Genomic DNA, 14,970 nt, shown 5'->3' with positions numbered 1-14,970 from the left:
TTGGCAGAAGAAGTTCCTGTAATTCCTCTGTTGGAAGAAAGAGGGAAAATGAAAATGGGTGTTGCTCCATTCCCTAACCGGTTAGAGAAGCCAGTGGATCCTATTAAGGAATACGATTTGGTCAGAGATCTAGATACCTTTAGACCAAACCTCACATTCCGACAATTATTGATGTTGTCCCCCAGTTGCTGGAAAAGGTTCAAAAGTATACTGACAAGAAGACGTGGCTTAAGAATTGCTCCCTCAACAGCAACAAAGCCCAACAAGGCTCTAGAGCCTGTAAAAGAAGTGGATGTGGCTAACGCTTTCCTAGATCCGGGTACTCCAGAGACTGGTGTATGGATAGAAGGTTGCTTCATTTCAAACGCACTGATTGATGGTGGTTCGTCAGTGAACATTATGACGGATGTGACAATGAAGGATCTAGGCCTACAAGGTGTGCAACCAACCCAATGGCTCATCAGACTGGCGGATCAGAGTAGAATCAAGCCTTTGGGCATTCTTCCATATGTGAAGACTACAGTGGCTGGAAAAGATTATTGGCTAACCTATTTGGTGGTGAAGCCAAACTCTTATGGTATATCCTATCCTCTGTTACTGGGCAGACCATGGCTTTTTGAAGACAGAGCAAGGACGGATTGGTTCAAAGGAACCTTGACCTTGGGCAGAGGACCCAACAAAGTAGTGCTGAAACTGTATGGTTCTCAAAAAGGACATGGATCCACCTCCTTGGAATTATCTTCTGATTCCCCTAACGAGGCTACAGATGGAACGTCAGCAGACGAAGATGCTGTCAAACAGATCCTTCCCAAGAAAACAGTGGCACATTCCTTAACAGTGGATACTGTAAGCCGACTTCCAAAAGATGCAAAGCCATTATCAATGGGTGAATACTTTCTGCCTGAACCAGGAATGACTTCTGAAATCACTTCTGACAGTGAGATAGAAGCATGGATGTACTGTTCTCCTTGTTATATGGCCATAGCAGAGCCCGAGACAGAGGCAGGAGAGGAAACAGAGAATCTGTTCTTCTGTTACAGAGCTCCTACAGAGAGAGACAGAGACAGAGACAGAAGCAGAGACAGAAGCAGAAGCAGAAGCAGAAGCAGAAGCAGAGATAGAGATAGAGACAGAGACAGAGACAGAGACAGAGACAGAGACAGAGACAGAAGCACAGATAGAAGCAGAAGCAGAAGCAGAGACAGAGACAGAAGAGGTTGGATATGAAATGGACGAAGAAGGTTATGAAAGAGAAACGGAAGAGTCTATCCCACCTGAAGAGGATACATTTGAGGAAGAAGTTCTAGAAGCATCAGAAGCAGACGAGCTCATGCTACGGGACAGAATGGTAATGGTACCATTTGGTCTGGTAAATGGATCTTCTCATATGCAAAACCTTTATAAGACATGGATTAAGAAGAACAAGCCGTCTTTCAAGTGTGGCTCCTGCCATCCTAACCTATCCTTGCCAAAGAAAGATGATGATGATGCACCGTGCCAACAAGCACCAATCCCACCAACCCAACAGGCATCAGAGGGTCCCTATTATGTGACGTTCCTAGATGTGTCATCATCAGAAGATGAGTCTTCAAGCCAAGAGGTAATTAATTTTGAAACCCGACCCGAAACGGCTCTTATCCCATTTCGACATCTCAAGGATCAACCTAAGTCTCCACCAAAAGAAGAAGTGGGTTCTAGTGGGACATCAGACGAGGACACCACTCCCTTGAAGGAGTCGGATCTGTACCCAGAAGCAGTCCGCGGGACCTTCATCCGTGAAGTAGAAGGTGAAAGGCAGTTAACCTTTGTGGATTCAGAAGGCACTGAACGCCACTTGAAGGTGGGTAGCAGCCTCCCAGAAGAGGAGTTGTCAACTTTGTACAACTTGTTGAAAGAAAATTTGGACGTGTTTGCATGGTCCTACAAAGACCTAAAGGGGATTGATCCCACAATATGTCAACATCATATTGACTTGGAGCCTGATGCCAAGCCAGTACGGCAACGACAGAGGCGAATGAACCCGAATTATTCCACATTGGTGAAAGCGGAGCTGCTGAAGCTTCTGGAAGCCGAGTTCATCTATCCAGTGGCAAACAGTGAATGGGTTTCACCCATCGTGGTTATCCCCAAGAAGAATGGCAAATTGCGAATATGTGTGGATTTTCGAAAGCTTAATTCCAAGACGAAGAAGGATCATTTTCCTATCCCTTTGACAGACTAACTGTTGGACACAGTGGCAGGACATGAGCTTTATTCTCTTCTGGATGGATTCAACGGATATAACCAAGTCCAAATCGCGGAAGAAGACCAATCCAAAACAACCTTCACCACAGAATGGGGAACCTATGCTTACCGAGTGATGCCATTTGGGCTCTGCAATGCCCCTGCTACTTTCCAACGAGTCATGATGGCTGCATTTCAAAATCATCTACATGACTTTATTGAGGTATATTTGGATGACTTCTGTGTCTACAGTTTGATCAGTGAACACTGGGGACATTTGGAACAATGTTTTGACCGATGCCGGGAGTATGGGATCTCCCTCAACCCCGACAAATGCATCTTTGGGGTTTCTTCTGGAGTTTTGTTGGGCCACATTGTCTCTGCACAAGGGATATCAACAGACCCTGCAAAGATTGAAAAGATCGCAGCTCTGGCAGCACCCACCAATCTCAAACAATTGAGGGGATTCCTAGGCCATGTGGGTTACTACAGAAGGTTTATAGCCCATTTTGCGACAAAGGAAACTTCCTTGCACAAGCTTCTGAGGAAAGATGCAGAGTTTACTTGGACGGAAGAATGTGACAAAGCCTTCCACACTCTGAAGCAGTGTCTAATAGAGGCACCCATTCTGCAACCTCCTGATTGGATGAAAGAGTTCCATGTACACACTGATGCATCAATTGAAGGTTTAGGTGCTGTCCTCTGCCAGAAGGGCTCCTCGAAGCTGGATCAACCGATCTATTATGCAACCCGAAAAGTCACTGATAGGGAACGGAACTATACAGTGACCGAGCTGGAGTACTTGGCAATGGTGTTTGCCCTAGAGAAGTTTCGCCATTACCTCCTATCCACCCACTTTAAATTTTATGTGGATCATGAGGCCCTGTCCTTCTTGATGAATAAAGCAGATATAAAAGGACGAATGATGAGATGGCTCCTTCTATTCTAGGAGTTCGACTTTGAGGTGATTACTAAGCCTGGTCGTTCCCATGTTCTGGCTAATCATCTGTCGCGTATCCCACAAACTGCAGACGAGGAGCAGGATGATCCAGACCTCCCTGATGCTTCCCTATTCTTGGTAGAAACTGTAACTCCCTGGTATGCAGACATTGCCAATCTGCTGGCAACCCAACAGTACCCTCCTGGTATTTCTAGTCGAGAAAGGAAGAAGCTCATGCTAGAATCAGCCCCCTACACCCTGCTAGGCGGTGCACTGTACAAGAAAGGCAAAGATGAAGTGCTCCAAAGATGTGTTGCAGGAGAAGAGATTGGGATTGTTCTGAAGGCTTGCCATGACGAGCCATGCGGAGGTCACTTTGCAGGAGAAGCTACAGCCAGGAAGGCTTTGCTCGCACGATATTGGTGGTCTACCATTCATAAGGATGCCTATGATTACTGTAAAAGATGTGATGCTTGTCAAAGAATGGGGAAACCCACAAAGACAAGTGCCATGCCATTGCAACCTATCCTTCCGTTGAAGCCGTTTGAGAAGTGGGGCATTGACTTCGTAGGTCCGATCGACCCTCCTACCAGAAGGAAGCAGAACCGATACATCCTCGTATGTACGGATTATGTTACAAAGTGGTGTGAAGCTAAAGTCCTAAAGCGGGACGATGGTAACAACGTGGCCCTGTTCATGTACGAGAATATCACCATCCGTTTTGGCAGTCCCTTTGAGCTGGTAAGTGACAGAGGCACTCATTTCCTTAACAAAGTCATGGAAGAGTTGACAGAGTTGTATAAGATCCGCCATCGCAAGTCCACTCCTTATTACCCCAGAGCCAACGGCCAAGTCGAAGTCACCAATCGCATCCTCTGTTCGATTCTGACAAGAACGATTGCCGCACATCGTCGTGATTGGGATGATCGACTTACAGAGGCCCTCTGGGCGTACAGAACCTCCCATAAAGCAACAACAGGACATACACCCTTCCAGCTGGTGTATGGTACAGAAGCTGTTTTTCCTGTTGAATTGGAATTACCCTCTTTGAGAGTGGCTATCAAAGAGCGTTTGGGGGATGATGATTCACTGCAACGCCGTCTCCTGCATTTGGAATGTTTGGACGAAATTCGTAGAATGGCTCTACAGTGCATGGAAGCCACGCAAGCTCGACGTAAGGCTTACCATGACAGTTTCATCAAGCACAAGGAGTTCAAAGAAGGTGATTTGGTCCTAGCCGATGATTCACGCTTTGGCAAGTTTCCTGGCAAGCTCCAGCAGCGGTGGATGGGGCCCTATAAGGTACTTGCCGTCAACCCTAATGACTCTGTCCAAGTACAGACCCTGGATGCCTCTGATGATCCCTTTCTGATCAATGGATATCGCCTGAAGAAGTACTTCCCTCCTTGGGGATCTTGACAATTACGGATACTTGATCATTTCCCTCGTTGGCACGGCACTGTACTTCTTATGATGTTACTTCTGATAGCCGTTCTTCAGTCACTCCTGATGAAGTGGACGCAACCCTCTGTCCCCTCAAATCCCCCTTCCAGCCTTGATCTCTTATCCTCTATTTTCCACCAGCGACAGTGGCGAGGTTGGTCTTGACACATGGTTTTTCTACCATTCCCTTGTTCAATATTGAAAAAAAAAAAACAAAACATATCGGTCATGGGAGAAAAGGACTTAGGTCCCTGTCATGCCGACCTATTCTTTGAGAAAAGGTGGAAACACCCTCGGGAATAGGGGAAAACAAGAAAAAAAAAAAAACAAATCTGTTATGAGAGAAAAGGAAGAAATTCCTTGTCATAGCAGGCCTCGTTCCAAGAAAAGGTGATAAACACCCTTGGGCGAGAAGCTGGCTGTGGAAAAGGTGGTAACACCCAGCAGTCCAGAAAGTGGATTCATTAATTGATATCCCTGGGATCCAATTCCGAAGCTGCCTCCCTTGGTACGCTGTGTCCTGGGTCTCTTTGCAAAGTGACTACCTGTCCTCCAGCAGACGACATATTCCTGTCCAATACAACGTTCGATTTGATGGCTACCTCCCTGGGTACGCCTCTTTAACAATTGATGACGCGATCTTCATCGACAACCAATCGAGTGATGTGAGCTTTCATCCTAACCGGATGGGGAAGTGCGTATGGTTGCCCTTTGTATCTATCAACAGAGAGTGAGACAGAGGGTGGAGCGAGAGACCAGTCTTTTCCCTTCAAATCAAATGAGAGGTGAGAAGTGTGAAGGAAGTGTTGCACGCACGGGATGGGCCTCTCAAAGCACAAAGCATAATTTGTTTCTGTGCACTACACTATAAGGCTCCATGGCCTTCCTTCTTGCACCGTATGCCGGCACAGGGCGGGATGCATAGTTGCACCATCAAATGCGCACAAGGCATACAACCTTTGCACAAGTGACTGTGAGGATAATATCAATGGGTTTCAGGAATAGGCTGCCTTACTGTCTCTATCAACAGAGCGTGAGACAGAGGGTGGGATGAGTGTGACTGGAGTTTCTTCAATCAAATACCGAGAGGTGAGATTGAGGGACGTTACGACACTTGGAGTCAGGTATGTTCCCGTTTCCCTATGCACCCACGGGATGGGTCTTTGCTGTCATCACAAGACACGTCACCCTGTTCTGTACACTGCACCGTAAGGCTCCCTTGCCTTCCTCCTTGCACTTATGCCAGACGGGTTGGATGCACTAATGCACCATCAACTGTGCACCCTCGCATACTCCTTCTACACCATTCCCCCTTGTTGATTCCTCAACTGGGTATGAGATATGGGTTTTAATCATTCTTTCTCGAGTGATATTAGTCATGGGACGAGTGACTGTTCTTTCATTGCAATTGAGTGATTGCGAGTTGAGTGTAGTATCCCTCATCATCGACGAATTTCCTGCGATTCCTTCCAACAGCTACCTCCCTGGGTGCTGCCGCGTGGTCCCTTCCATGACGAACGTGTGCCGAGAAGATGCCTTGGTACCTCCAGACGCCGACAACAACACTGGACGTGCCATCGACACTCACCCTTACTTTGATCCTCAACAAAACGGGCCAAGTTTTTCTAACCCTACAACTTCTGTTTCTTAGTGATGGTCATGTTTTAAGTGTGGGGACGTTGGTGGATGGTCTGCGGCGTGGTCCTAGGTCCCTGTTGCTCGGTTAACCCTATCCGTTAAGGTATTAAGTGTGGGGACGCGTCCCTGCGCGTCTATATTGTATATCCCCTGCATATGCCTCAACCTGTTCCTGCATGTATGCCATGACTTGCTTTTACCCTCCTGGGGTCCCTTCCACCCATCCGGTTATGTTCCACCCATCCTTGGGGCTGTTCCCTTGCAGCTTTCCTTCATTCCCTGATTTTGAGGTCCTACTATGTGATTGCACCCTACGTTCACCAAGTCCAAATCCAACCCTATAGTCCTATTCCTCCCTTTGAACTGATCATTTTTCATTTTTACCTACCCCTGTTCCGGTGCACGGTTTTTGAGTTATTAATTTTTGAATCATTTTGCGCAATTTAGTCGATTTTTCATGTGAATGCGCTTTTCTTGCTTCGAAACTAGGATCTGACGTCCTAGCCCTACCAACCACTTTTTCCCTGACATTTTTCCTTTTTATTCCGCATCATTCCGATACACGGTTTGTCCATTATTAATTTTTCGGTTTTTTAAGATTTTTTTCTACGTATTTTCGACATTTTTCCATGTGAACCTGCCCTATTTGCATCGGAATTCCAATTTGATTTGACAGCTGTGTCCCCTGTGCCTTCCCCCACCTTTTTCCTTTTTCCTCCTCCCTTTTTCGACTTCCGGATTTTTACTTATTAATTTTTAAATGAGTTTTCGGGAGTATTTTTGAAGTTTTTCACATGTGAACCCCTCTTACTTCCACCGGAACTGCGGTTTAACGTGATAATCCTGTGCCACCCCTTCCTGCGGACATTTTTCCTTCTTACTGCATATCATTTCGGTGAATGGGTTGTCCGATATTAATTTTCGATCCTATTTTCGGGTTTGTTTTTTGGGTTTTTCCCATGTGAACGCGTCTTATCTCCGTCGAAATTATGTTTTGATGTGATAGGATTGTCGGGCACATCTTTCTGCATAGTTTTCCTTTTTTCTGCACCTCATTCCGATGCACGGATCTTTTGATATTAATTTTTAATTCGGATTTTTGGTTCGTTTTTTGTGTTTTTTGCACGTGACCGCCTTTATCCCTCCCGGAACCTCCTTCATATATTTTTCTTGTTTTCCCTCTGTCGTCCTGCCCACTTTTTGTTTTTACACTATGTCGTTTTGACATCCGGATTGGGAGTTATTATTTTTCTTGATTTTTACGTTTTTTCTCGCGCCCGTTTTGCGCGTGACCGCGCCTTTTTTCAATTTTACGAGTCTCCACGCGCCCCGGTTGTGTCCGCATAACCCGTACCGTCTTCCCAGCGTCATTTCAATCCCGTCACGGTAAATTTTTTTACCCCGTCCCGCGCACGTGCGCGGGACGGGGGTACGCGCCCTTGTCCCTTACCCCCCTATTTCCTTTGTCCCTACCCACCCCTTACCCTCTTGCCCCCTACCCTATTTCCCCCACCTGCCCAACCCATGGCCCCCCCATGGGCCCCCTACCCTATTCCCCCCAACTGCCCACCCCTTCCCCCCAACCGCCCATCCCTTCTCCCTCTCTCTCTCTCCCTCTCTCTCTCTCTGCCCGTCGTCTCTCCCTCTCTCTCTCTCTCTCTCTCTGCCTCCTCCTGCTGCGCCTCCTCCTCCCTTCTCCCCCGACCTCCTGCGACCTCCCCTCCTCCCTTCTCCTTCCCTGCGCGGCCGCCCCTCCTTCCCTTCTACCTCCCTGCCCGCCCTTCCTACCTTCACCCTCCCTGTTCGTTCTCTCCCTCCTCTTCTTCCTCCCCGTCCGTCTGCCCGCTCCCCCTCCTCTGCCGGAAGTCGCCGCTATCGAAGCCTCTGCCCGCCCTGTATCCTCCAGCCCTCCTCGCCTCCAGCAGCCGCAGACGCCGCCGTCGCCCCAGAAACGCCGCCGCCTGCGGGCTTCCTCCCAGACACGCCGCACAGCCTGCCGCCCGCCCCTGGAGCCGCCACCGCCACCACCTTCTTCCTCCTCCACCTTCCACCACCACCTCTTCCTTTAACTATACCTAGGTTAGTTACTAACCTTAATTTACTTAATACTAACCTAAGTTCAGTTAGATTCAAATAACTTAACTCCAGTTAAAAATTAACTCTAAACTAGTTAATTCCCATTAACCCTAATCTAGTTAACTAACCTAACCCCACCCCCTAACCCTAACTAGGTTAGTTACCCCCCCCAACCCTAACCTAGTTAACCCTAACCTAGTTAACCCTAACCTAGTTGACTAACCTAGTTAACTTAACCTAACCTGTCTAACCTACCTGACTTGATTTAGGTAGACTAACATGACTTACCCCCACTAACCAGACTTAATTGACTTATGCCTAATTGACTTATATGATTAATGTGATTTAGGTGATTTAATTAATCACTACATTAAATTTTCCATTAAAAAAATTCAGAAAAATTTCTAAAAATTCATTTTTCCTTTTGCCAATTTTTGGGAATTTGCCCGCTGGAAATTGCCTACCCTAAAATTTCAGAAAATTAAATATTTCCTCATTTAATCCCCTAAATTGCCAATAAATGTAGAAAATTCATTTACAAATTGTAAAAAATTCTCAATAAATTCTAAAAAATTCCCCTCACCTCCCTTGCTCATTTTCCATTTATTCAACCATAAAAAATCAAAAGTTAACACAAAAAAATATAAAATATAAAATATAAAATAAAAAATAAAAATCAAAATAAACAACCAACACAAACCCAATCTACACATCCGCTAAGGTGTTGTTATTGTTGTTTCATCAATGATCTTTACTTTTTCCTTTACTGGATTCACTTCTTTTGGGAGACTCTTCCGTGCGCATTTCTACATTACATACACACCCCTTCCAGGTATTTATTTTATGTGCTTTATTTATTTTTATTTTCTCCCTTAATCACACATTAATTGTTAAAATGAACCCTTTAATTCACCCACAGTTTCCACGCGCATTTGCGCTAAACACACATACTTTTTAATTAAAATAAACTAGCCGTAACATGAGCACGCGTTGGCAAAAAAGCGCTCCACATCACCTTAATTTGTAATCAATGAATTATATTTAGAGACCCAGTCGGGAATCGAAGTCCGGGAATCGAATAACTGTACCGTTTCACCTAATAAGTGGTAATTAAATTTATAATAAGGAACCGCAGTTTTCTTATTAAGGTTTATCACCTAATAAAAATTCACCTATTTTTAATAATTTCTTAAAATCAACCCTTCATTAAATTAATTCTCCCCTCACTGCACTTAATTCCCCTTTTTAATGAACCATTTCGTGGGATGGGTATGCACAGTCATTAGAGTTGTTTTCCATGGTCCAGTCTTGGTTCTATCACAGATATAGTCTTGATATGTGTCGGATGTGGTATTGTTTTGGTTTCCTATCTTTGTTACGGTTACAAGTACGGTATGCTGTTTTTTTTTCTTTTGTTGCCTGATACGGGGTTCTGGGTGTTTGTCTGATGCATCGCATGAAGCTTTCGGTTGCATTTGTCTCGAGGTCATGTCAAAATTTTTCTAGGATGTGGTTTGCTTGGGGTTCGTAGGTCGAGTCACGTTTTATTGGTAATTCTCTTATCCTTGGTTTTTGTCTGTTGCTTTGCAGGCATTCTCCTTGATTGTCTGTGTTTGTAGTGTGTGTGTAACCATCTGAATGGCGCCTTCTCATGCTCCTCCCCCTATCCAGTACGTCCCACTAGTTAGTAGGGATTACTCTTCCCTACTTACTTTTGAGCCTCTTACGAAGGCGAGACTTGCTGCTTTTGTGGCCACTCCTTTTCCATTGCTTCCAGAAGATCCGTCGTTATGTGATGAGTTCCTAGCGTCTTACAGCAAGAAGACAGGAGTAGTCCAAGGAATATCTATGACTTTGACATCTCGAGGCTTAGGGAAGGCTCTGTCTCTTCCCTCCAAAGGAGAACCTTTTGTAACCACTCGTTAGCTCTTCTCTAATGAAGAAATTCTAAAGCTGTTGCAGAAGCAGGCAAGGGAAATCCTTGATGTTAAGAAGGTGATAAACTCTTCAAGAGTTTCCTTTTCTATGATCACTGATCCTATATGGAAGACGATCTGTCAGTTCCTTCAGGACCGGTTTATGCCTACCAAAACGCTATCCCACTATTTGTCCAAAGAGCTTTTCACAGCTTCCAGGATGGTGCTGAAAGGAGTTGCTATTGATTGGAGCACATACCTCCTCACTAAAACGGATCAGCATTTTGTTAAAGTCACCAGAGGTAATGTTACCAATGTTACATATGGATCATATTTGCCTGCCTTCTTGACCTATTCAGGTTTACAGAAGACTGTGCCTCCACCTTCTTCATCAGATCCAGTACCTCCTCCTCCACCTTCAAAAGAGTCAGAACCTATTGACATTGAGGATGATGATTCTCCACCTCCCCTGGTCATTCAGCGCAAACGCTTGAAGAGGGTAGCGGATAAAGCCCCTTTTGTACTTCCCTCAGTGCCTATCCCTGCTACTTCTGGCAGTGAACTCCTTGGGTATCTCACTTGCAATAACCTGTTCAGAGCACATCGAGAAGGATCATTGGAGATCTCAGTTCCTTCCCTGAACAGTCTCGTCTCAGGAGATGCCATTCCTTTCCTCTGCAAGGATATTCAAAGTTCTATTGAGTTGTCAGTGACAGCCTGTGTTCAACAGCTGTACGCATCTTTTTATGAGGAGCTCATGCAGTCCAAAGACCAGTTGCATAAGGCAACATCTGAGTTAGCTTCTACTAAGGATACCTTAGCAGATTTATTTAAGCAAATGGAACAACAAACCCAACTGGTTGCCACCCAAAGCGATGAGATTTCTTCTTTGAAGACCCAGTTACTCGAGGCTCAGTCACAGGTTACTAGCCTTTCAGAGGAGAAGGAGAGGATGTCCAGAGAAGCGAAAGAATTCCAAGCTATCTTAGATGACAAGCTTTCAACTTTACAGATGGCTAATGACACAGTGGCCAACCAAGCCTCCCAAATCCAGCAGTTGCAAGATCAGCTTGCGAAGTCCCGCTCTGTTCCTCCAAGCCCTCCTGTTCCATTAATTCCTTCTCTTTCACAGCAGGACTTGGCTGTCCTTCAGAGATAGGCTACTTTGTGCCCTCTATTCCAAGATAAAGTGGAGAGATTGCAGTCCAGAACGGACTTGTTATGGTCTACCTTTGAACAGTTTCAGGACTATGTCTTACCCAACCATTCTTTCTTTATCCACTACCACTTACAGAAGTTGGTCTTCTATATGAAGCTTTCCACGATGGATTTACATTTTTCAGAGGATGGCTGGAGTGGGGCTTGGTCTGCTGAGTTGTTGACAGAGGTAGTCAGAATGGTCTTTGAAGATTCTGTCACGCCAGATACCATGTTGATGTCATACATGTATCTCCGAGGAGATTTGTTAATTCCAGATGAGGTGGATATGGCATGGTATGTGGGAGATGTGATCTTACAGGCTGTTTTATATGTCAATCATTTGGAGTTGCGCATAGCTCATATGTTCCAGAGTTATTCCTCCAAAGTAGCTGATTGTCAGGATAATTCGTGGCATCCCATGATTGATTCGGTGGTCCTAAATCAAAGACAAAACACAGCTCCTACCTTTGCCCAGAGTACTAACCAACTGAGGATGGATCTCTTAACCTATCTTTCCAAACATAATCCGTTTGATGCTATCTTCTTTGATGCCTATCATAGACGATCTCTCTTAGGACCTTCTGTTCCTACCCTCCTTTGTTACCAACAAATGGCTCACCGCTATGCTATATATCTTTCCCTTTGTCAATCTAATTCCACAATTATTTTACCACTTCTTTTCCAACCTTCAAATTTCCCTCAAATTCCTATTTTCACTTATTGTTCCTTTATTGAGGATAGGATATTTTCCCCTTCTCCACCATGTTCTTCACCCCTCATTAATGTACCCTCCACATTTCCTCTTTATCAGTTAACACCGTTCCTTAGTGATTCCTTACAAATTTCTACCACTCCTTCTTTAACCTTTTCTTCTTTTTATGATTTTTCCTATCCTTCCCTTCATCCACTTTCCATTATTCCATTACCCTCTCCTCACACTTCCATATCTCAACCACCTCAATTGGTTAGTGACTGTGACGGGTTTGATAATCAGATTTCCAGAAGAAGGGAATGGAGTTCGGATGATTGTCTTATAGGACCGCAGATTAATTGGCCAGTAATTCCAGGAGAATGGACAGCTTCCAGTCAAGCTTATCAGAATTATGTTCATTTTGCCCAACAGTATTCATAGTCTGCAGATCCCTCAGTGAGATTAACTGCTCACTTTGCTTGGTACCTGGCGTATATGCATAGGCACTCTCATAATGATTCAAAGCCTATTCCAAAGTTGTGCATGAATTTCGATGTAAACATTGATTCCCAATAGCTGGAGATATTGTATTTTCATGCGCTCTGTTTGCCTAGCAGATACCTGGTCCTGTTGGAAAGGATGTGCTGTCTCCAATTTTTCCAAAATCCTCCTAAAAACTTTTTAGATGAATCCTTATCTATGGATCGATTCCGACAACATCAATCTTTTAAGAGGGATCATCTTCATTGATGCCTTTCCAATGTATGGTGGAAGCTTTTAATGCAAAACTCTTTTTTTTAAGGAGTCATTCAGATGGTTGTGTTGTGTATTAGTGTTTGTGTTGTGAGTTCATTTATGTCATACGAACGTGGTGGTTTCCTATTGGATTTCGTGTACGAGCTATGTTTTGGAGATTTGTAGAGATGGGGTCGTGGATGGAGAGTTGACGCAGATGCAGATGCAGAAGAAGCAAACTCTTATATCCTTTACAAATTTGTGGTGATTTTTAGTTTGATAAGAAGTGTTAATGTATAAAGAGTTTTCATTTCTTTGTATTTTTATATTAGAAACAGGTTATAAGTTGGGGTCGTGGTGGATGGATTCTTTTTGAGAAGATATTGAAGATCAAAGTTGAGCTTTTCCCTGAACTTGTATTCCCTTTTTCCTGGGTCGCGAGGACGCTTCCTTATTAAGTGTGGGGATATGTTGAGTGTTGAAATGACTTGTTTTTTGGCTCATTTTTGTTGTTTTTGAGAGCTGAATGGTTGATTTTATGAGATGATTGATTGATTTGGAAGTGGATTGAGAATGTTTTAGATGATAATGATTGTGTTTTGGAAGATCATGATGTTTGTTGATGGTTCTATGATGTTCTGATAGGTTCTGTATACCTTCTGTTTTGGTCTGTTTTGGTCTGTTTTGTTTTGATTGTCTTCTGTAAGGAGGGATAGAGTATTGATTGATGAAGATTGAGATATTGTGAAAGTTTATTGAATGGTTTTTGAGAGTTTGGAATGATTTGAGAATGAGTTATGTGGTTTTGATAACCTTCTGTAACCTTCTGTAGGTCTTCTGTAGAGCTTCTGCTTCTGTTCTGTCTCTGTTCTGTTCTGTACTGTAGCTGTTCTAGTACTGTTCTGTAGACTGTTCTGTATGCTTCTGTAAGTGTTCTGTGGAATGTATGTGTGACTTTGGGAAAGTTTTCTAGCCTTGGAAAGAGGTGAATACAAGTGCAAAAGAGCTGAAAGAAGTGGAAGAAGTAGCTGCCAAAGACTCAAGTGAAGACTAGAGTGAAGTGACAGTAGTGAGCTATGAAAAGACACTGTAGTGGCTCTGGTGACCCTTCATATCAGACATACCTCTTGGGAGGGGTATCCACGATCTAAGAGTGATTATTGAGTGTGATTTTTGAGAGATTGTATGAGAGAGAGAGAGTCAGAGATAGCCAATTCTACTCAAACAGAGTGATTGTATATGAGAGATTGAGAGAGAAGACTATGAAGATATTGAAGATGAATACTATGTGATGTATTTCCATTCAAAGATGATGTATTCCTTTGCTTTCTTTGTTCTATTGATGGATTTTGTGAAGATATTGAAGAATATGGTTGATTCTATTAAAACCGTGGGAGATCTACATGATGCTGCATGAAGATTTGTTGTGCCTGGTGTTCTTTTCTTCATGGTGATCATATGAAACATGATAAACAAGCTTGTTGATGTTACAAGATAGATTTTCTTGCAAGAGAATTCCCTTTTCCTTGGTGTTCCTCTCGGGGCTCCATCCATTCCCAAGATCTTATGATACTTTTCCTTGATTTCACATTTCTTCATGTTTACCCCCTCCCCCCTTGGGAATGACAAGAATCCTCCTAGGATTGGACATGGGAGAGGCAATAAATTTGAGCACAGTAGGGTGCTATTTACTTGGGCATAAGCCAATTATAGAAATCAGGGGTTGAGAGTATGAGGGCTAATGCATACTTGGGTAATGTAAGTCAAGGTATCGATTAGAAAGTCGCCCTAGTTGATACGCCTAGCCACATGTAGCTCTTCTTTCGTAAGGGTACGATCAATGTAAGGATGGGCCAAGACCAAGTCGTCTAGATGTTTGGAGCGAGTGGTAGCCAAGACCCTAAACGAGGTTGGTGCTACATAAGTCAAGTCATTATCACCTGTCTTGACGGCACATCGCTCCTCAGCATTAGTCATTATTTGGCAACCCCGCTTCTCCCATTGGATATGTAGATTACCCCATTTTTGTAGGAACGAGGAGTTGGAGTCAGTGAGGCAAGTAAGTTCCTCAATCTCAAGAGTTGACGTAGGCCTTTGGGGCTTGCAGT

This window comes from Lygodium microphyllum, chromosome 2 (genome assembly GCF_053477565.2).
Source record: "Lygodium microphyllum isolate KBCC chromosome 2, Lygodium_microphyllum_v1.1.10, whole genome shotgun sequence".
Taxonomy (NCBI): Eukaryota; Viridiplantae; Streptophyta; class Polypodiopsida; order Schizaeales; family Lygodiaceae; genus Lygodium; species Lygodium microphyllum.
This window is presented reverse-complemented; position numbering follows the sequence as displayed.